The sequence below is a fragment of the Chrysemys picta genome, chromosome 7, assembly GCF_011386835.1.
Source record: "Chrysemys picta bellii isolate R12L10 chromosome 7, ASM1138683v2, whole genome shotgun sequence".
Lineage (NCBI taxonomy): Eukaryota > Metazoa > Chordata > Testudines > Emydidae > Chrysemys > Chrysemys picta.
In genome coordinates, this window is record NC_088797.1 from 54,751,451 (window position 1) to 54,778,475 (window position 27,025).

Here is a 27,025-nt window from a genome sequence, read left to right on the forward strand (position 1 = left end):
TAAGATGTTTTTGTTTATCCATCTGTAGAATGGGAACTATGCTGTAGTATGATGGGTGGAATTAGAGAATGAGGGTCAGGTTTCATGGGGAATTCATGTTGGTAAGGAACCAGGGGCTCAAGAATGCGATTCACGGCTGGGTTGTTGCTAGACAAAGAGTAGAACATCAGCACGTAACATTGGCCTCTCGGCCCATATAATAAAGTTGTTTCCTACAGGTCTTCCTGCTTGGTGCATCACCTACTGCTAATAAAATATGTGGCAGAGAAATAAAGCTACTTGTTCAAGGTAACAGTCAGCAACAGAGCTGAGAAAAGAAGCTAGAAGCCTGACTCCAACTGCCATCTCTAAATATTGGGCCATGCTCTCTGTTATTGTGCATCACGAAATTGAGATCATGAGTTGCACCTCACCTGCTACTGAGCAATATAACATACATCTGATACGAACCATGTGTACGCTTTATGCCAATGCTTACACAGTGCAAGTGTAGAAATACATTACAAGAGCAGCTCACCAATAACCTCATCTCAGAGATACATCAGAATAAGAGCATGAAGGACAAAAATCCAGCAATACAAAGCAAGAGGGAAAAAGAAAAATCAGCAGATGATTATCTGCTTAGTCAGGATAGACATGAGGTCAGGGGAAATGGAAGGCCTGAGTTTAGAGAATATCATTTTCTCTATTTCCTTAGAGTAAAAGGCAAAGAAACATTAAACTAACATCTGTACCCTATGTAACAACATAATGAAATTGAAGAGAGCAGAGAATTACAGGAACATGAGCAATTTTCACTAGCAATCTGTGGACTAAAGGACACAACCTAAAATATTTTAGAGGGTCATTCATGCAGATCATTTGGGGATGGAATGGGGAATTGTTTATACAGGAGGTGACTTGGTGAGCACCTTTTTTTGTTCCATTTGCTATTATTGAAAACACTTAATGGCCGAATTGTCAAACATGGGCATCTCAACAGGACATTTAGATCAGTACATGATATATGGGCCAGATCCAAAGACCACGAAATCAATGGGAGTGTTTCAATTTACTTTGATGAACTTGAATCTGACACTATTTGCCTGTGTGTCTGTCTTCTATGACAAAGTGTAATTTAAGCATCCCAATGCAGAATTTGAATGTCTTTTTAAGATGCTCACCTTTGAAAAATAAGCCAACTCCCAAGTGTTCAAAAATCATATGACTGGCTTAAAACTCAAGAGATTTTTACAAATAATATATTTAGAGATTTTTTTATTTGCCTTCTGGGCACTGAGCTTTTAGCAGTCACATTTTCAAGCTTTCCTCTGCAGCCAGCAGGGCTAGACACTTCCAAGAAAGAAAGAAACACTGCAAGTCCTCCTAATTGATCATATACATTGCAAGAGCTCCAAAAGATTGCACCTCCTACTTCAGCCTTTCTTGCAGTGAAACAATAATCCTGAAGCTAGGACATCATAATGTCATGAAAGTAACTGTGGTTCCTCACAATTCAATGTTTTAAATTCCAATTTGATCCCTCAAGGAAATCAAAGAGTGGGAGAGAAGACAAGTCATTTAATAAGGATTCTAGGTACCTAGTATATAATTTTAAATATCTGAATAACAATCTGAAATTAATAATGAGCAAAAAAAGGAATGGATTTACAGTTCACTCTGATAAATTGGGTCTAAGTCATGCAATTCAGATCTGAATTTCCAAACTCCATACATCTAACTTCAGGACATTCTGATCCAGGTTTATGATTCAGCATATGAGTGGTATGCAGACCTCAGAACCAGATCCTGAAAGCACCCACAAAGCTTGATCCAGGGATTTTGAGATCAGATACACCTCTGGGATTTTCCCCATATTAAAAACAGAAGAATTTGAGGGTGTTTTTTGTACTGCCATAGAGCACTTCATTGATCACTCTCACCCTACCCAGATGGAAGGAGAAAGACGACAAGGTGAGACAGGGTTTCTGATATTTTTTTTAAATTATGCCCTGTACAGCAAACAAGCCATTCCATTTAATTTCTAGCCTGGACACTGAAAAGGCAGGACAAGAGATTTGAATAGAGAGGTATAAGGTGTAGGGGGCACTATGATCATCTAGCTATTTCTAATCTCAATTAAACATATGAGTGGCTCATTGGGTTATGTAATCTGAGAATTTAAACACAACACTACTTCTCTGGTGAGCATCACAAAGCTGTATTACCAAGCTTTAATTACATATTCAGCAGCATGACTACCAAGATGAGGCTGTTGGAACTGCATCTGTCATAGCCACATTCCATGCAGCCCTTTCACAGTAGCTTGATGCTGCCTTATCTGAACTTGCACCTGAACATTTAAAGGGACATAAATGGTGAACTGTAAACTCTGTCCAAGTATCAGAACATGGGCCATCTGCTGGGGTTCTGAGCACTGAAATTGCTCAGGAAAACCTGATTTAGGAGGTCTTACACTGAAACATCTCAAAGCAGGATTTACAAACCACAGAATATGTTTCAAGCTCTCCTTGAGAGGAAATTGGTAGCTGTTTCATTCCCAGGAGAAACCATGGTAATAATGATTATTCCAAATAGAAATTCAGCTTGATGATGACCTTCACAATAAGGAGGACAACTAATCCCCCCCCCCACACACACACACACACACACAAACTGTGCAAGCTCTTACTGGGAAGGAGGATGTACCCTTTTAAGAATAGGGCATGATGGAATTCTTCTCCAAGGTATAAAGCAGTACTTCACCAGCAATGATTAAGGAAGGATGTGCATGCACTACAGCAGCGATTCTCAAACTTCATTGCACCATGACCCCCTTCTGACACCAAAAACTGCCACACGACCTGGGCAGGGGAGGGGCAGAGGGGATGAGGCCTGAGCTCCACCACCCTGGGCTGAAGCCCTCAAGCTTCTGCTTCAGCCTTGGGTGGTGGGTCTTGGGCTTTGGCTTCAGCCTGGGCCACAGCAAGTCTAACACTGGCCCTGGCAACCCCATTAAAATGGGGTTGTGACCCATTTTGGGGTCCCGACCCACAGTTTGAGAACCGCTGCACTACAGCAAGGGTCTAGTGAGGGGAATCACTAGTGAGGGGATGTATTGTCTGTGCCTGTATTTTCCTTTCCTTTTGTTTTGTGTTTATATTGCATGTTTTGGTTATAAATAAATAGCTGGGACTGGATTTTCTGCATCTCTGTACTTGTGTAAGATGACACAGCTCCATTGATTTCAGAGGGCTTGTGGTAATTTACATCACCAGAGATTATGGTCTCATGAGTCTTTGCAGTTTGTGCTCTGAACACTGATGTCCTGAAGAGCCTCATATCACATACATACATACACAAACACACACGGCAAAAAATATGTATAGGTGGAAGAATGGTTCGGCATAAAGAAAGAATTGAAGACTGATCAAATCCAGATTCCTCCAATCCAAGCTCTTTTGGATTTCATGGAGGTGAAATTCTGATTCAGATCTCTGGATACAATCCCAAAGTTAAAAGGGGTCTATTTTCTGGCTCTTTTATGGCCAAAATCCATTGAAATCAAATTAGTCAAATCCAAATGGAAACCCTAGCCCCAGTTCCATCTTGGACCACCTCCTTGGTCCATCTCCTAAAAGAATTCAAACCGAGCCTTGACTCTCTTTTGGTCAAGGGAGAGGGGAAAGGTTGAGGCTGAAAAAAGTTCAGTTAACTTTTTGCTGTCATGTTTTGCATTCTCCTTTTCTTCTTCCTGGTTGTGACTCAAAATGGAATCAGGAAAACATCATGAGACAGGCTTCTCTCCTAGTATTTCAGGGCCCAAAAAAAGTGCACGGAGAACAGGGCATGTTGTGGCAGTGACACTATGTAATGTGCACAGAATTTCTAGATTACAACAAGAAGAACAGGAGTACTTGTGGCACCTTAGAGACTAACAAATTTATTAGAGCATAAGCTTTCGTGGACTACAGCCCACTTCTTCGGATGCATATAGAATGGAACATATATTGAGGAGATATATATACACACATACAGAGAGCATAAACAGGTGGGAGTTGTCTTACCAACTCTGAGAGGCCAATTAATTAAGAGAAAAAAAAAAAAAACTTTTGAAGTGATAATCAAGCTAGCCCAGTACTCCTGTTCTTTTTGCGGATACAGACTAACACGGCTGTTACTCTGAAACCTAGATTACAACACTAACAAATCCATAGCTATCCAGGACTTCACTAATGTCATTTTGCTGTACCTTGGCCACTTGGAATTTCTCTGCAACAGTGAAGCTAGAAAGCAGATTCTCTTCCTCCAAAAGCACAGATCCTTACCATTGAGTTAAGGGAGACTCAATAATAGCTATGTGCGTGTGGGTGGCACCTATGCAGGCCTGTAGCACCTGTGCGGGGGAGTGGCAGGGGGTCATGAACTGGTCCCACGTGTGGGTGGGGGGAAATGGGGGCCTTCAGCTGGCCACTGCGGTGTCCCATTTTCCCTTTGGGAAAATACGGTCACCCTACTTAGAGTATGGTATACATACACTCCCAGCCAGTTCATTACAGTATTTAAACAAACCCCGGAAATTCTCATTGCTACTGGCCACAGAATCCACTTGTCACATAACGTACGGGGGATATTTTAGCACTATAGTATTCCCAACCTGGCTCATAGAAAACTCACAAGAAACCCATGATACCACAAGATTCCAGAGAAAAGGGGTCAGATAGATTTGTACACACTTAAGAAAAAACATCTCAGCTGTTCTATGCTTCTCTGAAAAGCAAATCATTTAAATTAGAGGCCTAAGTTTGAAAGTGTTGTCCTAAGTGATGAACAGAAGTTAGTAACAGAAAAGCAGAAGTCTAGAACTTGTTTAATGCCTGGAACTGAAGGAAGGGGTGAGAGTCAATGACTTGTCTTGTTGCCTAGCAAAGGACAACAAGTCTGTTTGTTATTGCCATTTAGCATCAGTCAAGCAGAGTCCCTGCCGCTCCCACCCACTTCAGCCTTGTGATGCACACAAACTGGACCTTTAGCAAAGTCAGCTTTATCAAGCAAGCCAGGGTGGCATAACTATGACCTGATTTTAAAACAAAAAATAATAGAACCACTCCCTGAAAACAGAATAACAGCTATTCCCCACCCCCCAAGAAAACGAAGGGAGGCTCCTCAACTAATCCATTTTCAATGAAACAGAGCCTGCAAACAGAACAACATGACCACAGCGTAGAGATGCAGTCTGATCACAAGTATCAGGGGGTAGCCGTAATAGTCTGTATCTACCTATGCATCTGAAGAAGTGAGGTTTTTACCCACGAAAGCTTATGCCCAAATAAATCTGTTAGTCTTTAAGATGCCACCAGACTCCTTGTTGTTTTAGTCTGATCACAGACTCTGACTGGTAGAATGCAATGGATACTTGGTTTGTTTTTACAACCCAGTAATATAAAAAGACATTTTCCATCACCCTCTGCTGATTTTCAGCGACACAAGCAATATTTGCTCATCACCCTCCTGTACCTAGTACTGACTTTTTCATTGATAAAATAAACACTTAAAAGGTGACCTTTAAATGAAAGGTTTTTAAACAGAAAACAACAAGTGTGTGTGATGCTCTCTCCTGCTTGTTCTTTATCTTTAAACTATCACTCCGGGTTCCTTCACTTGGAGGTCTCGGCTGTAGAATGTGGTTAGTCAGCCCTTTAAAATTCAACAACCTACTCCCTTTATAAACAACAGCTTTTCTCCCAACTGCTGATTCACGTGTTTGAGTTAAAGAGCTGCTTGGTTTATTGGTGGGGGAGGATATTTGGGTTTTTGCAGGGGTGGGGGAGAGGGGTGTTTGGTTTGGTTTTGGTTTTTAAAGTCCTTTAAACAATCTGAGTAAAAACTTCATCACTTCCTCTGTTAATTAATCAGCTTTCACTTGCATTATAGCCCTGAGAGAATTCTAACAGATCCACAGTCATCCATAGAAGGAAAAAAAAAAAAAACATAGTAGACTAGACACACATTTCTAATGTGGAAAAACAAAAAAAAGTCAGGAAAAAGCTTGGGATGGGGGAAACATTCAAGCCTTTCTTATACAGTAGTAAAAACACATGCACACAAGAAGAGCACAGCCCTATTTTTTGTCTTTTCTTCAAAGCCCCCTCACCAAAGAACAATAAACCAATTGCCCATTTTGTTCAATTCATTTGGAGGGGGAGAGAAGGAATACACATTCCGAATGTTTATGATGGTGACAGCTTGGAACCCCTAGTGTGAAGTGAATTGCTCTGCATTTAGCTCATAAATGCTATTCTTAGACTCAAAAATTAAGTTTTGGAATCAACATTAAATTACAGAAAGTGATTATCATGAGATTTGCATAATAAGTGACAGGTTTTAATCAATAGAAATGTAATGTTCAAACCTAGACCTGCTTCCTGGTATGCAGGAAGGAAAGAGGCAGTGACAGTTACTATTTGGGAGTCAGATGGAAGGAAATTAGTGTGTTGAAAGCAGGGCTTTGGAGCTGGAGCACGGAGCAACTCTGGAGCTGCAGGTTTTTGCCTGGAGCTGGAGCGGAGACGGAGCACAGCTCCAAAGCCCTGGCTGAAAGCCCTGCCCATCAAACTGAACAATATTTTCTGTTTCCTTGGCCTCCCTTGCTGGCTGTTCCCACCTATTGTCTCTTGTTTTATACTTAGATTGTCAGCTTGTTGGGGCAAGGATCATCTCTGTGTTCTGGGTGTGTACAGCACTCAGTGCCATGGGGTCCTGAGCCATGACTAAACTCCAAGATGCTACAGTAACACCAATAATAAATACTAATCAATACCGAGTCCAATTATGCAGTTACTGTGGAACAGCCTCAGGCATCTAATTTTCCCCCTAAGGTGTGAGTACAAGGGGGCAGCCTAGGCAGCAGAAAGAAATGATAGGGCTGGGGGTAGGCCTGAGCCCAGAACCACTATGTATCCCTGTCACTGCAAATATTCTCCTGTTGCCACAGTTAAAGGAGCATGGAAGGAAATGGAGAAAAACTAAGGGGAGATGGCAGCTATTATGTGAGGGCCTGGTGTGAGGGGACTGTGGGGAGCGCTGCAATTTGAGTTGATCTGCAGGAATTGACAGGTCCGTTTATTTTAGTGCATGTTCTTTTTAAATGACAAGGGTGCCCAGAGCAGTGATGGGTGCGCCTTTATTACACTCCAAATTAAAATGTGCAACTGGACCTAGACCTGGGTTTAGGATTGGAACACCCAAACAATCTGTTTGGATCCAGATCTGGGTTCAGTCCCCATCTCTGTTCAGCAGCACTGCCCACTGAACAAAATACAGCAATTCAGGATGGTAATGACTAGCATTACAACACACGGCCCGCATCCTACATAGTGAGCCACAAACTGCAACATGGGATTGCAGCCTTTCATGGAAAAAGATGGTCCCCAACTGCTCAATGAACATAAAAGTAATTTTCTCAACATTGTATGGAGGGAGGGAAAAAAACAGATTCTGAGAAGTGAAGGACAATAAATTAAACTTCTCCAAATACTCAAACTAGCAGGTTCCCTAATCTCTGCCCACCCTCTCAGAAAAGGGGCAGTACAAAAGAAAATAGAGAAAGAACATAAGAATGGCCATACGGGGTCAGACCAAAAGTTACATCCAGCCCAGTATCCTGTCTACCGACAGTGACCAATGCCAGGTGTCCCAGAAGGAGTGAACCTAACAGGTAATAATCAAGTGATCTCTCTCCCGCCATCCATCGCCACCCTCTGACAAACAGAGGCTAGGGACACCATTTCTTAGCCATTGATGGACTTAACCTCCATGAAAAAAGCAACAGAGTGTCCTGTGGCACCTTTAAGACTAACAGCTGTATTGGAGCATAAGCTTTCGTGGGTGAATAACCACTTCGGCAGATGCATGCGTTGCTTTTTACAGATCCAGACTAACACGGCTACCCCTTTGATACTTAACCTCCATGAATTTATCTAGTTCTCTTTTAAACCCGGTTATAGTCCTAGCCTTCACAACCTCTTCAGGCAAGGAGTTCCACAGGTTGACTGTGCACTGTATGAAGAAGAACTTCCTTTTATTTGTTCTAAACCTGCTGCCCATTAACTTCATTTGGTGGCCTCTAGTTCTTATATTATGGGAACAAGTAAATAACTTTTCCTTATTCATTTTCTCCACACCATATCATATATGATTTTATATACCCCTATCACATCCCCCCTTAGTCTCCTCTTTTCCAAGCTGAAAAGTCCTAGCCTCTTTAATCTCTCCTCATATGGGACCTGTTCCAAACCCCTAATCATTTTAGTTGCCCTTCTCTGAACCTTTTCTAATGCCAGTATATCTTTTTTTAGATGAGCAGACCACATCTGTATGCAGTATTCAAGATGTGGGCATACCATGGATTTATAAGCGTCAGCATTTAGGTGACAGACTGATCTTAACTGCCATAATCTTCCAGTCAAGTTTTCCCCAGCAATGATTTTTCCACAACAGTGATATCTCATACATTCATGGCATTTTCCATCCATTGAGATCCCAAAGTACTTCACAAACCACATGCAGCATAGGAATTGTGTTATCCGTCACAGCCATCTCTGGGCTAGATTGCAAGAGCTGTTTAACAGCATGCCACAATGTCATGCAACAGGCAGGGGATTATACTGCACCCAGGGGATTATACTGCACAGTCAGCACTGTAGGGGGAAAGCCAGAGCCCCAAGATGGCACTGAAACAAGACACCAGGGTTAATGGCCCTCCCCTTGTGCAAAGCACACTGGCCTTTTTAATAGGCTCATGTGGTCAGGATCTTATCACCTTGAGAGCACAGTGGCCTCTAGCACCATGCAGTGGCATTGTTTCAGTACTGATTCAGAGGGAAGAGTGGCCCCTACTGAGCCACCAACACCACTTCCTCCAGCATCTGTGTTTCTAGGCAAACTGGAATACAAGAGACATACATATAAACTGAGCAGATCACTTTCCCTGGGCAAAAGTGAGAATGATAGTCTTTTGCACTATTCATTTAAGGATCTCACCATACAAAATTAGACATCATAACCTCTGTGGCAGTTAGGCAAGCATCCCCCCAACTTTGCAGGCAGGGAAATTAAAGGGCAAAGAAGGTTGTGTGATTTGCTCAAGATCATGCACTAAGTCAGAAACAGAGCTAGGAATGGGATGTCCTGTCTTATGACTACCACACCGAGAGGAAGGGTAGGTGATTCACAGAGCCCTGCCCCAAAACACTTGCAAACTAGAATACAGACATGAGGCCAGGTACCCCAGAACAGGTGAGGCCAGGGGGCCTTGAGGGCAAGCAATAAGGGAGAGGGGGCGGAGAGGAGAGAGAGAGAGCGGGCAGGGCCTTGTGGGAAAGAGGTGGCATGAGGGCAGGGCCTTGGGGGAGGGGCAGAGTGGGAGTGAGGGACAGTTCAGGCACCAGTCCCCCCGCCCCCTTCCAGAGAGCTTCAGGCACTCCTGTATGAGGCAACAAGTGGAGGCTGGAATAACCAAGAGGGTGCCCAGCAGGTGTTAGACATAAATAAGGGCATGCCTACACTACAAAATTAAGTTGATTTAAGTTAGGTCGACCTACAGCCACCTCAGTAATTAAATCGGCGCTTCATGTCTACACTATGCTTCTTCTGTCGGCAGTGTGCATCCTCACCAGGAGTGCTTGCACCAACTTAAGTGGGTAATTGTGTGGCACTGTAGCCCTAAGGCCGTGTGGCTCCAGCTATCTACCCCCAGGTTCCAGCTGTCAAAGGCAGCAACAGGCAATGTAAGCAATGCTGTTTCTATACAGACACTGCATTGCCCTAACTACACCAGGGTAAGCGCTACGCCTCTCGTGGAGCCGGAGTTATTAGGTCGGCATAGCGAGCAAGTTAAATCAATGGGAGGAACACTGCTGTATAGACGCTTACATAGTGAGGTTGACATAAGCTGCCTTTTGACATAAGCTGCCTTATGTCAACCTAACTCTGTAATGTAGACCAGGCCTTAATGAGCAAGTTTCCCCTGACACACTACTCCATATTCAAATCACTAGCTGGTGTGAAGTGCCATATGGGCATATTCAGTATTTCAGAAGATGATGGGTTCTTGCCACTTAGATGCACATAGAAGAGTAGAAGGAAGCCACCACAGTCCAAGCCCACCCAACCCCCTATGTCCAAACTCGGGTGGCTAGCCTAAGCCACCAAGTGTGCAACAACAACCATAGTGCTATTTTTTTCATGCTACCTCAAGTGGAGCTAGTGCGCGTCTGTCTCTCTGGGCTCGGAGGCTTGTGGACCTACCCCCTAGAGAGGCTTGTCTACACAGCGGCTTTAAGGAAGAAGTATAAAAATTTTAGGTTAGCAGGAAACAATGATCATTCAGCATCTTGCCCTCAGCCTGGGGCCTGTGTGTTCAACAGAGTGCCTGTACTGAGAGGTCTATGATGCACACCGCACCCACCTTCTTTGCACAGCTGAGGGCCACTTTACTAGGAGGGAAATTCTTCTGGGTGTAAACAGGGCAAATGGCTTAGCATTTGCTATGAGTTTTGGCACAGGCTATGAGATACTGCTGGCATTTTGGTTGTTGTGGCACTCAGGCCCTTTTTCATCATTTGAAAATGAGGTGCTGCTAGAGTCCAGCAAAGGACTAAACAAGGCCATTGTGTGGGGTCCACGTTCCCGCTCTCTCTCACTCTCAGACCAAGTCCACTCAGTTAAAAGTCGGACGATTTATTTAATGACCAGCCTTGCCATCTCAGCCTGGGAACTTCCTGGTCCTGATCCAAAGCTAGGGTTACCATATCTCATAAATAAAAAAAGAGGACCCTCCACGGGCCCTGGCCCCGCCCATTTCCCCACCCCTAGCCCCGCCCCAACTCCACCCCTTCCCCACCCTAACTCCGCCCCCTCCTCCCTCCCACTCCCAGCCAGGGGGAAAGGGCTGCCCCAGCGCTACCGGCTTCAGGGTTTGCCAGGCAGCCCCCAGACCCTGCGCCCCCAGCCAGCGCTTCCCCAGCGCAGCTGGAGCCCGGGAGGGGAAGCGCAGGGTCTGGAGGCTGCCCGGCAAACCGTGAAGCCGGTAGCGCTCGGGCTTTGGGCAGCCCCTATGCCTCCGGACCCTGCGCCCCCAGCCAGGCACTTCCCCTTCCAGGCTCCGGCGGCGCAGGGTCCGGAGGCACAGGGGGCTGCCCGAAGCCAGTAGCGCTCGGGCAGCCCGGCTCTTAAACAGAGCCGAAGAGTCAGGGAGGAGCAGAGCCGCCATTTTCCCGGACATGTTCGGCTTTTTGGCAATTCCCCCCGGACGGGGGTTTGACTGCCGAAAAGCCGGACATGTCCGGGAAAAAGAGGACGTATGGTAACCCTACCAAAGCCCACAAGTTAACAGGAGTCTTTCCAGGGACTTCAGTGGCTTTGGATCAGGCCTTTTGCTCTTACATGGGACTCCCAGAGTCTGCAGCTGATAGTTTAGGCTGATGAAGCATAAGGCATAGTGTCATCCGGCTCATACCGTGTCCCAGCTCTGCTGGCTCCACAATGCCAGCACCAGTACATTTGTATGGGTCAATCTAATCAGTTTTTAATACATTTTTCAATGAGCACAAACAGACTTGCAGTCTGAATTGCTTTTGTTCTAAATAAAGAAAAAAACCACAAACAAAGAACAAAAGTAAATTCTCCATGAGAGAGCAAAGTGCAGCTCTCAGCTCTGTCTTGTGAAGTGGCAGTAGCCTAGCCAGACTCCTAACAACTAAAGGTCCATACACCTCACCACAGAAGCAGATCTATTGAGTCAGGAGGTGTCTCTCCATTCTTACTGGAAGTGAGAAAGCCCAACCCGATGGCAACAAACAGCGAAATAAGAGGCCTGGGATCTTTTAAATTAAAACCCCCAACCAAGGAGGAACAGATGTACAGAACACGCAAACCCAGGAGAAGGAAGATTAGCAGGGATTGTACAGACTGCAGCTACAATCAGAAAAAAAAATATTCCCCTCCATTCTCATGCCCTGAGCAGAACCATTTTATATGGGGTGGTTACCCTGCTCCTGCCCTAAAGGGCTTAAAACAGCCCAGAAGACGGCTATGGCTGGGGCAAGAAGCCTGGGCTGATTGGGGAAAGTGGGCTCAGCTGTGGCCATGCCCCAATCAGGCCCATCTGGCCTGTATAAAGAGGCTGGGAGCCAGGAGCCCAGCAGTCTCTCTCTGCCTTCAGAGGGAGGGAGAGAGGCCTGGTTGCAGTGAGCTAAAGACAGAGTACCTGAGTGGAGCAGGGCTAGGGAGCTCCAGCCTGGAAAGCCCCAAGCTGTGGCCTAGCAGAAGGCCAAGGGGTACTGGGGGTTACAGAGGGCAGCCCAGGGGTAGGCCAAGGCAGCAGGTCTAAACCCAACCTTGCCAGTGATGAGTAGGCTGATACTGCAGTCTGCCCCAGGGCGTGGGGCTTGACGATGACTGGCAGTAGCCTTATACTGAGGCAAGGTGGGAATAGTGGGTGGGGGGTTCCCTAGGGAGGGGAGACCCTAAGACTAGAGGTTCCTGCTAGGGGGCAGCACCCCAGGTACAAGGGCACAGGGGGCTAAAGGACAGGCGGCTCACTGGCTTGCAGAGGGCGCTCCTGGGTTGATGAGCTAATTCCCAGAAGAGACCAGCAGGAGGTGTCCCAGGGGTGAGTCTGCCCCTCTACACAGGTATTTGAATGCGATACTTGCCTGACCCACACCCATAGCTGAACAACAGGATTCCCCCATTTCTAAAGGGCTGCTGAAATGGGACCTGTGCAAGTTTTGGGCCTGATGCAAGATTTCTCTTTGAGTTCCTATTGTTTGCAAGCTAGCAAGAAGGCATAGACTAATCAATTCACTGAAGATCACTGTTGTAGCTGCATGACATCCACATTGTATTTCTCTACTAATTAGAAATAAAACACAATTAAAAGAATTTAAATGGAATGATGCCCCGCCAGTTTCATTATCACAAAGACTGCTTAGCAGTTTTCTCCCATGTACACATCCATTCTGTCCCAAGAATGAGGACAGTCTTAGGGGGTATTTTTTTGTTTCTCTCTATGTGCATAATTGTTATGAAAGCCTGCACAGGTGTCCAACAAACTGATGCAATAAATTAAATATACTTTAAGAAATATAATAAAAACCTACTGTTAATAAAGAGAAACGATTACAAGGCCTGCAGGCCTATACATATACTGGGTACTATCCATCGGTCTGATAAAAGCTAGCCATCCATCTGACATTAGTACCTTTAATACTTGTCAGTATTTTCCCATGGACAATGTAGCCCATAGTTACATAATCTGTGTATTACTGCACAGAAAGCACTTTGGGGACAACGAATGTCTCTTACTGTGTGTTTGTACGGTGCCTAGCACCTGGGGGCCCAATCCTGGTGCCCCTACATGCAATTTTAGTTCAAGTAATAATGAGAACCTGTTATAAAAGAGGACAGGGACTAAGATTTATTATTTACTATCTTTGTTATGGACGTCCAAAAACTGATAGTGTGTAATTCAGCACCTGTTTTAAAAGGAAGGCAATGAACTCTTCAGGAGCCATTGTACAAAGCTTCTGAAATAGCCCGACTTCAGCAGGCAAAGATTTACAGGTATTTTAGAGAGGTTCAAGCTACTAAGTTCAAATCCAAATTTCTCCAATGTCTGGGGAATTTCTATCAGTTGTAATAAAACATCTCACTGATATGGCAGAACTGAAAATGGCCAGACAGGTGGCAAATTGTGATTTCTACTTCTGACTGGCTAAGAATTGCATGCATCCCTATTATTTTTATTAGCACATCTCTCCCACCCCATGTTTGTCTCATCCACTTGTTAGGTCTTGTCTTTCATGATCTCTTTGGAGCAGTTACTATTATTTACTATAGCTGCTTATACAGCACCTCGCACAATGTGGCCTTAGCTTGGCTGACCTCTAGATGCTACCAGAATCTAAATATTAAAAAATTCACAACTCTTTTCAAAGGTGACAATTACCCCAAAAAGGCAGAACTTGAGTGAGACAATAGGGGAAGTCAAGACAAAGGATTCTAAGCCAGGATATAGTGCGAAGCATGTGCTTTAGATGTGTGTTCTCTTTTCAAATATTAGATGAGTGTAAAGTGGTTCCTAGTTTACTGAGGGTTATTTTCCCCTCTGTTCTTGGAGACTTCAAAAAAGAAAGAAGGGGGAAATATCAATAGATGTGAGCTAAACCACTACTAAAAAGGTGTAAAATATTTAGCAGGTTCTTTTAATAATTAACCAGCCCAGGAGTTTGTGAGCTCTCTATATTGATGGCACTGCACAGGTCTTGTCAAAGAAGAAACCAAACTAATCGCCTATTAAAATGTGTTATCATGGGTATGCTTCCAGGGTTCGGGAGGCTACACTGCCTCAGCAGAGGCTGTCGTGCATAACCATTTCCCTGAAGATCTTTCTTTGGGGTTTGAGTATATGTTGCATTCTTCCCTTTGTGATGATGTATTGAACCTAATAGGTTTCTGAATGTTTTTTCTTGAAACACACATTACATGAGAACAGGTTATAAGACTTCAGTGGTAACTGATATTACACACTGCCCATATCGCTACGTCCATGCACAAATATCATCTATGATCTCTCTGAGTAGAGGAGAGACAGGCCTCAGTTTCAATGAAAAGAAAGAAGATTCTTTGCTAAGGCTGCTGGACACAGATAGAGATCCAGGAAGAGCCATGGGGTCTTTCTCCTAAAATGACTCTCACGGTCTGTACTGCTTACTATCACCATACAAGGTCTTCCTAAATCCTGGCCTGGACTCAGCAATCAAGGGGTAGACAGCTAACTATGGCCCAATATCCAACCTCCTAACTGAAGAGGTCCCCTGGGGAAATCTGTGGGCAGAGGATAAAAGAACAAACTGGCTTGAAACAGAAAAGCGGGCACAACTCCTGGAGCAGGAAGCAGCACTGACAAATACTGGATTGCACATGGGTAGTCTCAGAGAAGTTCAAGACTGAAGTCTGCAGCTGACCCCAAAGATCAACAGATTGGGGAGACAGACAGACACAAATTTTGCATGTCTTCTGGAGATGGGGTTAGAAGCAGGAAGCTTTTCTGAGCCGGTATTATCTTAAATTCTTCATCCAATGGTTTATTTAAACATAGTTCAGCTCTTTGGCCACTGGCAAACTGCCAAATTTCTCTCATTATTTGCTATTTGAACTGTGTGACTGGTCAGTTGAGTCACATGCTATGGTTTCTGTGCCCTGACTGGCTGATTCCCAAACACAAGATGGCAGCCTTCGAGGTGGAAAAAGGGGTAATAGTGTGGTTGCAAAATCTGCAGATGACACAAAACTACTCAAGATAGTTAAGTCCAAAGCAGACTGAAGAGTTACAAAGGGATCTCACAAAAGGCAACAAAATAGCAGATGAAATTCAATGCTGATAAATGCAAAGTAATGCACATTGGAAAACATAATCCCAAATATATATATATATATAGAATGATGGGATCTAAATTAGCTGTTAACACTCAAGAAAGATCTTGGAGTCATTGTGAATAGGTCTCTGAAAACACCCACACAATGTGCAGCAGCAATCAAAAAAGTAAACAGAATGATGGGAATCATTAAGGAATAAATAATAAGACAGAAAATATATTGCCTGTGTATAAATCTATGGTACTCACATCTGGAATATTGCATGCAGATGTGGTTGCCCATCTCAAAAAAAAGAGTATATTGGAATTGGGAAAGGTATAGAAAAGGGCAACAAAAATTAGGGGTATGGAACGGCTTCCATATGAGAGATTAATAAGACTAGGACTTTTCAGCTTGGAAAAGAGATGACTAAGGGGGGGATATGATAGAGGTCTATAAAATAATGACTGGTGTGGAGAAAGTAAATAAGGAAGTGTTATTTACTCCTTCTCATAACACAAGAACTAGGAGGGGTCACCAAATGATATTAATAGGCAGCAGGTTTAAAACAAACAAAAGGAAGTATTTCTTTACACAATGCACAGTCAACCTGTGGAACTCTTTGCCAGAGGATGTTGTGACAGCTAAGACTATAACAGGGTTCAAAAAAGAATTAGATAATTTTATGGAGGATAAGTCCATCAATGGCTATTAGCCAGAATGGGCAGGGATGGTGTCCCCAGACTCTGTTTGCCAGAAGCTAGGAATGGGCAACAGGGGATGGATCACTTTATGATTACCTGTTCTGTTCATTCCCTCTGGGGCACCCGGCATTAGCCACTGTTGGAAGACAGGATACTGAGCTAGATGGACCTGTGGTCTGACCCAGTATGGCTGTTCTTATGTTCTAATGGATGTCGAGTACTTCTGAAGCAAGTCCATTTCACACAGGTATTCAGCAACATGAACATTCTAGGGAGCAAAAACTGTCCTATAAACAGTTCCGAAAACTGAGCCAATGAAGGGGAGTTAAATAATAATAGCAAAGACATGTCTTATTTGAACAAACACTTGCAAATATTTTTCCCGTGTTTGCACAGCCCCAATCAGAAGGGAATGGGAGCAAATAGTTATTTTTATGGGTTAAAGAGATCACCCTGTTTACAATTTAGTACATCTCCTTGTTTAAATACCATTAATGACAGACAAAAGTCCACATATGCACCTCGACTGAGACAGCTTCAAAGATGTTCCATGATCCACAGTGAACATGGTATATTTAGACTCACAGAGTTGACAATAGACTCACAGACTTTAAGGTCAGAAGGGACCAATGTGATCATCCAGTCTGACCTCCTGCACATTGCAGGCCACAGAGTCACACCAACTCCTGAAATGGACCCCTAACATCTGGCTGAGTTACTGGAGTCCTCAAATCATGGGTTAAAGACTTCAAGATACAGAGAATCCACCATTTACACTAGTTTAAACCTGCAAGTGACCCATGCCCCATGCTGTGGGGGGGGGGAGGGGGGGAGGGGAAGAGCAATAAACCTTCTGGGTCTCTGCCAATCTGACCTGGGGGAAAATTCCTTCCCGACCCAAATATGGCGATCTGTTAGACCCTGAGCATGTGGGCAAGACCCACCAGGAAGATACCTGGGAAAGAATTCACTGTAGTAACTCAGAGCCCTCCCCACCCAGTGTCCCATCTTCATGGATCCCTTAGATCATCTCACCTAACATCTTGCATCAAACAGGAACGATCCTATTGCTATTCCTTCCCAGAGCTTATATAACCTTCTCTTGGACCTCACTAGCCACTGCACCTTGGCCTTGTGCTGGGGTAGAACACAGAATAACTCAAGCTTCTGTTAAAATTCCAGTTGTGCAGAACCTAAACCTGGCCTCTTCCTTCCGTCTGCTCCCAGGGCCCCCGAAAGGAGGCTTTTTATCACGTTACTAATGTGCCTCACCCCTCCTTGACTTGGAAAGACAAACTCTCAGAGTGGATTTAGGCTTGAGGACCGCCCTCTCTTGGCTGCTCTGCTGAGACTGCCAGCTAGGGTGCCAGATAGTGTCCCTTATGGTGGCTTGTGAGGGATATGGAGTGGGGCACTAGGGAAACCAATAGAGATAACTGAACAGCAGCAGTTTCTGGTCCTTCAATCCAGGTGTCACCCGATCTGCAAGGACATTACATTCCTTTGGGATTTGCCATGATGGTGAACTTTTGGTCTTTACTGACCAGGGTCAAATTTAAACTGATTACAAAGGTAAAAGGTTGTGTCCCATTACCAATTCCCTCATCCAGACACTGCCATCATGAAAAAACATCATTCTAACTTAATTTATTTTATTTTAAGAAAAAAAAAATCAGCCAAACTTTGCTAGAGCTGGTAAAGCCTACCTGATTTATTCAAGGCCAGAATGGTCCATCTGTCCTTTGGGGGGCACACATATTGGCAATATTTTGTAAACATCTTGTTCCTAGAAAGACCAATATGGCTATGAATCACATTAATGGGTCAACTGCATTACTGCTATTTTGTTTCCTATGTACCTAAGATGACAGGGCCATTGAAGATTCCCATCCATAGTGTTACTGGATGAATTCTCTGCAGGTTCTTGGAATAACAGGAAACGGAAATTATTTCAGTGGTATTCCTAACAATAAATCAATACTTTGTATTTTACACTAGGGCCTCTTTGCTACAAAGCTTGTAATGTTTGTAAAGAGGTTAACAAACTTTAGACCTCAATGCATCCTTAAAAGCTTGACAATGGATATACAAGGATTGTTTCATCCACCCCTAAAATGCAGCCACCTTTGTGGCAGAATGTTGGAACAACACACAAAACACTGCATAACATTTAGGACAGGAAGTAAACAAGAAAACTGCAAACACTTTAAACTGCATGGATGTGGAATTAAGTCTGTGGAAGTAATTACTCTAATTATGGTTACCCAGTAAGTTATATGGGGTTTTCCCTTGAGACATATTGTTATTCAATTGCATTGCTCAAAGTGTGAGGCTGACACCTCTTACTGAGTAGACTCCAAAGTCTTCCAGGGGTGATCAAGCCAGTATGGAGAAAAATGACGTGAGGAGAAAAACAAAAACAAAAGACTCAGCAAAACCAGAGTCTGGTGCGAATTTACTGACCATTCAGACCATTCAAACCTTTCACCTCATTAGTAATCACTTGCCTTTCCATGCCATAGGTCTGGTATACACTGAAACGTTATATTGGCATGTAGCTATATCAATCAGGGGTATGAGATTCTGGGTACTCTCCATTTTTGAAAATTTGATTCCTTGTTTAGGCTCTTAATAAGAATTTAGGAGCCTAAACTTTAGATTCCAATTCTAAAAATCTTGGCCGGAAAGTTCAAGCTCTAACCTCCTAGCCTCCCCAATAAGGATGGCAAACCCATCGGAATAAAACAACCTACCCACAACTATGAGCCTCAAGGACTTGTGTTAATATTCATTCATATTCATCACTGGAGATTTTTAAGAACAGGTCAGACAAACATCTGCCAGGAATGGTCTAGATCAGTGATTCCCAAACTTGTTCTGCCGCTTGTGCGGGGAAAGCCCCGGTGGGCCTAGCCCGTTTGTTTACCTGCCACGTCCGCAGGTTCGGCCGATTGCGGCTCCCACTGGCCGCGGTTCACTGCTCCAGGCCAATGGGAGCTGCTGGAAGCGGCAGCCAGTATGTCCCTCGGCCCGTGCCGCTTCCAGCAGCTCCCATTGGCCTGGAGCAGCAAACCGTGGCCAGTGGGAGCCGCGATCGGCTGAATCTGCGGACGTGGCTAGTAAACAAACTGGCCCGGCCTGCCAGGGGCTTTCCCTGCACAAGCAACGGAACAAGTTTGGGAACCACTGGTCTAGGTAATACTTAGTCCTGCCATGAGTGCAGGGGACTGGACCAGATCAGCGGTTTTCAAACTTTTTTTCTGACAACCCAGTTGAAGAAAATTGTTGATGCCCACAACCCAACAGAGCTGGAGATGAGGGGTTTGGGGTGGGGCGGGGACTCAGGGCTGGGGCAGGGGATTGGGATGCAGGAGGGGGTCAGAGCTCTGGGCTGGGGGTGCAGGCTCTGGGGTGGGGCTGGGGATGAGGGGTTTGGGGTGCAGGAAGGGGCTCTAGGTTTGGGGGGCTGAGGGTTGGGGCAGGGGGTTGAGGTGCAGGGTAGGGGCATGGTCTTACCTCGGGCAGCTCCCGGTCAGCGGCACAGTGGGGGTGCTAAGGCAGGCTTCCTGCTTGTCCTGGCACCGCAGATTGCGCTGTGTCCCGAAAGTGGCCAGCAGCAGGTCTGGCTCCTTGGCGGAGGTGTGCAAGCAGCTCCACGCAGCTCTCACCCACAGGCACCATCCCCTGGCCAATGGGAGTGTGGAGCTGGTGCTCGGGGCAGGGGCAGCACGCAGAGCCCCGTGCCTCTCCCCGCCTAGGAGCCAGACCTGCTGCTGGCCACTTCCAGGGCACAGCGTGGTATCAGAACAGGTAGGGACTATCCTGCCTTAGCCAGGCAGCACCGCTGATGGGACTTTTAACGGCCCGGTCAGCGGTGCTGACCAGAGCCGCTGCGACCCAGCGCCTTACATTTTATGACTCAGTACTGGATCGCAACCCAGTTTGAAAACCACTGGACTAGATGACCTCTTGCCCAGAAAGAAGATTTAATGGCCAGATTACAAATAAACTAGGCAGGGCTAGCTGTAAATTTAGGAGCAGCACATGGGGCTCCCATCAATGCTTGTCTGTAATTCAGTCTCAATTGCCCCAGCCAGGAGAACTGTAGAAGCATCAGAGCTACCTCATGGGCATATGGAACACATTTATCATTGCTCTCCCTTGTGGCTGGTGCTTGGAGCCAACTCCCACAGCCAAACATCTTCATCTTGCCGGGGGGGGGGGGGGGGCACTTCAGAGCAGACCCTTTGGCAGTGGTGAAGATATAGCTACATGTGGGAGTGCCTGGAGATGTCCTCCAGAATGACTTTCTAGGGAAAGCAGAAAGCTATGTCACTGGGAGGCAGCACGATCTAGTGACCAGGCCACTGGCCTGGGAGTTATTCTCCCGGCTCTGTCACTGGCCTTGGGAAATGTTCTATGCCTCTTTCTCCTTCCGTTCTTTACTTTGTCTGCCTCGATTGTAAGTTTTTCGGGCCAGGCCTGCCTCGTGCTATATGTTCATACAGCACCATGGGGCCATGGTCTCAGCTGGGGTTCTACTGTCATACAAATCACGTTGTGTAATGCGTGTGCTGACCTAGCCTTAACCCTTGTGGCATAAACAATATATAGGTAGTATAGGGCCCAATCCTGCTATGTGTCTTCATGTGCATAGTGCCACTAAGGTCAATGGGCTTTCAGGATCAGACCACTGGACTTTTAGTCATTCCCCTGGCTTAATGTAAAGAAAAATGCAGCAAGAGAATAGATTTCATCAATGTGGAGCAGCCAAAAAGGACAGAGACTTTAGCTTAAAAAAAAAAAAAAAAAAAACCACACCACACACACAAACCAATAAGGCTAATTTGGTATTCCCATTTACCCTGTCTTATAAGACAAAAACAAAGAGGCACTCAATGAAATTAAGAGCCAAACATTTAAAGCAGATCCAAAGCAACACTTTAGGGAGTTTAGGCAATAGATAATTAACCAGTGGAGCTCACTGCTGCAAGATATCAGCAAGACAAATCATTTCCTATCCATTTCATAAATTAATAAGCAAAGCAGCTTTGGTGATATTAAGTAGGATAACTAAATTCAAGGACCAACAACTGTTGCCCAACCCCATCTTTGAATGATGACTCTCCTCCCCCCCCCCAAATACTCTCACATATAGCACTCTTTTCAAAATAAGAAATGTAATTTAAGTGAAGAACAGTAATTTAAACCTTTCCTCAGATGCTCCCTTCTCTAAAGCTGCCACCGTGGTAATTCAGCATTTTCAGTATGCTTCAACATTTCACTGACATCTCCCCAGCCCTCGCACCCTTTCCCTCAACAGCAAGTGGAGAACGTGCAAGAAGAAACCGGCTTATCACATTATCTCCCCTTGTCATACTCCTGTAATTTTGTACTCTCAACATCACCTGTGCAATTACTGAGGGACGAGGCACCTGAAAATACTACTCATTTTGAACATACAATAATTCTTACTTTTCAAATTTCTAGCTTAGCCCTCCATGCATACAGAACATATTAGAAACCACTTTTTTTCTGGATAGAATGTGTGTGTATTGTGGAATAAGTCTACTGTGTTCTAAAGGTGGCACAACAATTGTGGTTTTGATTGTCTAAACATCAGTGTATTTGCATGTTTCTCTATAGATTTACTGTACTGGGGTTGGCTTTATAGAGTAGACTATTTTAAGATAATCAATAAATCTAAACAACCTATCTAAACAGAAAGTGTGAGTGAAGAACCAGTGCAACAGAATCACTAAAGTATCAATGCTAGTATAAGAGAAGCAACATGGTTAGAGCACTAGTCTGGGGACTTAGGAGACATGGGAGCTATTCCCAACTCTGTTACTGAGCTACTACTTGACCTTGGGCAAGGCACTTAACCTCTCTGGGACTCTGTTTCTCCTCTCACCTTTGTCTGTCTTGTCTCTTTGGCTGTAAGCTCTGTGGGGCAGGGAGTGTCTCTCACTATGTCTGTACAGCACCTAGCACCAGGGGTCCTGATCTCAAATAATATAGATTTTTAAAGCACTACTGTACAAATTATAGTTCAGGGAGAGCACTGCCAACACAAGCAGAACAAAAATACTGAGTGCAGGAGCACAGCAGCAGCTAAAAGTCAGTAAACCATTCCCCCTTTTCCCTTAGATAGATACACAGCACACCCTTGCTTGGCCAAATCCCATTCATGAAGTTCCAGGTTCCACTCTAAGTGGAGCTTTTGCTTTAGGAGCTAACATTGATTCAGGCAGTTTGGAGGCATAGCAGCCTTAGGCTTGGCATGAGCACAGTACACTCACTGTTTAAAAATCAAACACGTACAAGCTGGAGAACAGGCAGTTTTGCTGAAATGAGATCTGCACAGCAGGGCAGGAATGGCTTTCCCATTACCCTAATAGGCTAATAAACAAACAAGTGATATTCTTGCTCGTGGCAAGACACAATGGTGATTTCTCACCATCCCCAAGACACCTTACAACAGGAGCAGAAACACCAGGGATGCAGGATCTGACATGTAAATAAAAGAGTGGACTGTAAATACAGCCCTTTTCATGCAGGGACATCATTAAACTGCTGTGAATTCACAAGCACCAAGACATCTACCCCATCCATCAGGCAACAGGGATACCTGAAGCTGTTGCTGTTTTTCCCCCCCACTCCTGAATTTTTTATGGACAGGTCTCTCCACGGGAATGCACGGACCACACGAATCCTTGGGAACAATGGAGTGATCTAGATTAACCAATAGCCCCCTCCCCACCCACAAAGACATTTTCTCCTTCCAGCCTTGTATTTTATTCAAACTACAGCAAGTGTTGATTCCCCAAAGTAGAGTGTTCTCGGTGTGCAGCACGCACGGCGGCATTCATGCACTGCTGACTTGAAAATTGCATTATCTGCAGCCACTGATGAATGAACAACTGTAATACATACATCCTGCTTTTAGCTCTCCCAGGGCTGGGAGATGAAGCCTTTCCACAGAAGATGTAGTTTACTTAGGCCAAACACCCGTAGAGCACGTATGTGTATATTTCCCCTTGTGTTAACCGGGATGTTCTATTTGTGCCCACACCAAAACCAAAATTCCATTTCTGTTTAAAGCCATGATTACAAAGTCTTTCCAAAGTCTACATCTGCAATCTCCTTAACCTAAAGGCTCTGTAATAAATCTTTGATTTGTATAAAAATTGTGGTGCAACACAACAATGTCTAGAATACAGAGACGAGACTAAAATCCTACAGCATGATGGCCTTTTACAGAACACCTAGTAGTCCTAGCTACGATGGCCTCAGTAATAAAATGGACCCCTCGGGATTCCTTAATGCGGTGTAAGGGGGGGGGGGAGTTGAATTACTAGCTTCCACACCTGGAAAAGGTCTGGCTTGATGAAAAAGTTAAATGCATAGATGAGCTTACCTTGCAAATGAATCGACAGCTTCCTTGCTCCGAGAACACTACATGCTGCAGATTTGCTGCTCTGTTTTTCTGTGGCATGAAGTCCTGACTTCACAGACACACGAGCAGCTGGCCAATGGGCTGTGTTTCCTCCCACCTCATTAGAATGGCTCTGGAATCATCCACTCCGGCAGAGCTCAGTTGGCAAGCCTCACAAATGATTCCTTCTCACCAACGCAACAGCAAAAATGGAAAGGGTCTGTGCTTTGCACTGGAAAAAAAAACACAAGGAGGGCTGATAAGAGTGCAATCAGACTTACTCTTCATCCACCAGGCAGCTTCTGCGCTGGGCTAGCCAGATCAAGGGATGTGAAGTATCAGAGGGGTAGCTGTGTTAGTCTGAATCTGTAAAAAGCAACAGAGGATGTGGTATCCCCTTTCTACACTTGTTGCAGGCTTCCGTCACTCCTAATCCCAGCCATGGTGAAATTGTTAGGAGGAAGGGTGGGAACCCACAATAAGGTCTTGAAGGGGCAGACAGAGTTAAAAGTATGTTGTAATTGTGAAACCAGTTAGCAAATTGTAATCGAAGGCATTTTCATATGTCCATCACTGTCTAATCTAGGGATAACACAAACCACAGAAAAATAAGGAGAGGAGATGAGGGAAATTCCCTCCACTTCAATTATCTGTTCCCAGGCTCCAGACATTGAATTAATTACCAACCAAGGAGTGGAGAAGATCCCTACCTAATTCACCCTACATTTCACAAGCTATTATTTATTATGTGTATTGCAGTGGTGCTGAAGAGCTCCAGCCATGGACCAGGACTGCGTTGTGCTTGGTGCAGGACAAACAGAACAAAGACAGTCCCTGCCCCAAAGAGCCCCCCTGCAGAAAATACACATTTAAATCAACCCACTCAGGGTCTGATCTGCTGCCTGCAAGTAGCAAGAAATCCCTTGAAACCAACAGGGATTTTCACCTACCTCAAAACAGCAGGATCTTTCGTGATCTTTTCTCTTGAGCAATAGTATTGGTCCAAGTCAATGTCTTTCTCCTCCCCCTTCAGAGGTTTTAAAAGTTAACTACACCTCTACCCCGATATAACGCTGTCCTCAGGAGCCAAAAAAAATCTTACTGCATTATAGGTGAAACCGTGTTATATCGAACTTGCTTTGATCCGCTGGAGTGCACAGCCCTGCCCCCTGGAGCACTGCTTTACCGTGTTATATCAGGTCGCGTTATATCGGGATAGAGGTGTATATTAGAAGTCACAGAAAAGTAATTTCATTTTCTTAGCCTCACCCCTATCCACTTAATCAGGAATACCCCAAATTAATTCAAATGGGACTCCAAAGGGAAGTCACTGGATGAAAATATGACAACCTGCCTGAGAAAAGAGTGACTAGCTCCTGCTACCAAAGAGAACACATTGTGTCTGGGATTCTCAATGGAGCATAAGGGTGATAGGCCCCAAATCCAGTCAGAACTAGGCACTACATTCTCAAAGGCAGGTTTGGAAATCTCAGCCTTTAATTTCAGAGAAGGACTAAAGCCCAAATTCTCAAAACTATTTAGGCACCTAACTCCCATTAACTGCAATAGAAGCAAGAGCAGGGGAAGAGTCCTAAAAGTGGGGGTGCCACAGGCTCTGGAACTATGGCCATGTCCCCCTCGTAGCACCCCTTCTCCCTGAGCCCCTGCCCTCACACCGCACCTTCCCCCAAGACACCACTCCACACTGCCTTCCCCCCACCCCCAAGACCTTGCCCCCTGCTTGCTTCTCTCCACCCCCTCCTCCTGTTGCTCGCCCTTACAGCCAGTAAAGAGTTGGAGGGCATAGCCTCCTGTGCCAGCACCCCTGAGTAGAAGTTTGATGCTTAAGATCTGAGCCTAGAACCCTCCACAGACAAAAGACAGGCTGTCTGATATCCAAGTATTTCACAGGTGGGAGACATAAGTTATCACCAAGGACAACAGGCAGCCCTCTACTCCTCGAGATGGGACACATGGAATCCTTAAGAGCTAGACATTCTAGTGCTCTGAGCACAGGACTGGGGAGCCAGGAATTCCTGAGCTCTAAATCCACCTGTGACACAGCTTCCTTGGAGGGCCTTGGGTGAGTCACCTTGCCTCACCAGCTCCTTCCTCTCCCACCTGATGAGTAGAAGGGGGATAAAAACTTGTAGCATCTTTGCAAGACTGCCAAGAAAATTTAGTAGCTCAGGCACAAAATCTTTTCCTCCCCATGATGGCTAGTATAAGCATGGGTTGGGGTGGGGAGAGAATTATGAAACTTTACTCAGCAGTCTCCCCAGAAAGAATCCTTACCCTGAAAAACAGCAATCTGCAAGAGTGACTTGTAGGGAGGTTGCAAGGATGAGCTAATATTTGTCAACACTTTGAAGTTAGAAAATGTTCTGTTAGTGCAAAGCATAAGTCCACTAAAAGCAGACAGAGCCTTCCTTGGCTCTTACGTTTTCACCCAAAAGGTCAACATGCAGTAGAGGGCAAGCAGGGCCGGCTCCAGGGTTTTGGCCGCCCCAAGCAGCAAAAAAAAGGCCGCGATCGCAATCTGCGGCGGCAATTCGGCAGGAGATCCTTTGCTCCCAGCGGGAGTGAGGGACCGTCCGCCGAATTGCCGCCGAATACCTGGACCTGCCGCCCCAAGCACCTGCTTGCCAGGCTGGTGCCTGGAGCCGGCCCTGAGGGCAAGGTAATCACTTTAGCCCCAATTCCTCCCTGTCCAGGACACAGAGTGAGAGATCTGTCTACCTGTCCCTATCCCATACTGGTGCTTCTGGGAGCCAGTTCAGTGCAGAGTCTAGCTACCCTAATTTGTGCCTGGCTATCCATGCTCCTAGGCACCTTGCAACAGCCAGGAAATAGCCATGGCACAGGGCTGACCTGGTTACCCCTCCTGGAACAGCCCCTGCACTAAGGGTTCTCATGTTTGGGAGAGAGCCAGCAGAACTGGCTGTGAGCTTAGCCAGACAGGCCTTCAGCAATGGGGTTGTTCTCCAGGGAGGTTCTGCAAATGCTTTGCAGCCCTTGCACCAATGTAACTGACTTAATGGGAAGCAAGGATTGGGCCCTTTCTCTGCCTCAGAATGATGAATTGCAGAGTCAGTTCTGGTGTAATTCAAGTTTAGTTTTGAAACTTGAGGTCAGAGTCATTGAATCATCTCTGCCCAAGAGAGCAGGCATTATTGCAGGCCAAAATGAGGAGAACTGTGATAAAACTAAGATACTTAAAAGACTAGAAACAGCACAGTAGCCAACATGCCAAGCTTTCATGAATGTTGGTGCCTACATGGGAGCCAAGTTCTTTTGAAAATCAGGCTCATAATGTTTTAGGTGATACCAATAACAGTGGCTCAGCTGATTAGGAATAAGCCAGTATCTCCTGTCTAAGTGGATCTTAATGCTGGCTGCTGGTGATTCTCCTTTACCCATTTGCTAAAGTTTTGTGAATAGGAGTTTGTACTTTTTACAGCAAACACCTGCCCCCTGAAATGCC

At 45.1% G+C, this 27,025-nt stretch overlaps 1 protein-coding gene across 34 annotated transcripts in view; it reads right to left on the reverse strand.

Annotated features, from left to right (window-relative positions):
- The window catches only part of SORBS1 (sorbin and SH3 domain containing 1), a 291,557-nt gene extending 267,893 nt beyond the window's left edge, over window positions 1-23,664 (reverse strand). For 12 of the 34 annotated variants that reach the window (XM_065553265.1, XM_065553244.1, XM_065553250.1 and 9 more), the window contains exon 1: window positions 23,524-23,605. The gene's annotated coding sequence lies outside the window, so the exon portion shown is untranslated. Of the gene's footprint in view, window positions 1-23,523 lie in introns of all 34 variants that reach the window. The other 22 variants (XM_065553251.1, XM_065553261.1, XM_065553249.1 and 19 more) reach the window with 7 other exon arrangements.
- Window positions 23,665-27,025: the final 3,361 nt, after the last annotated feature.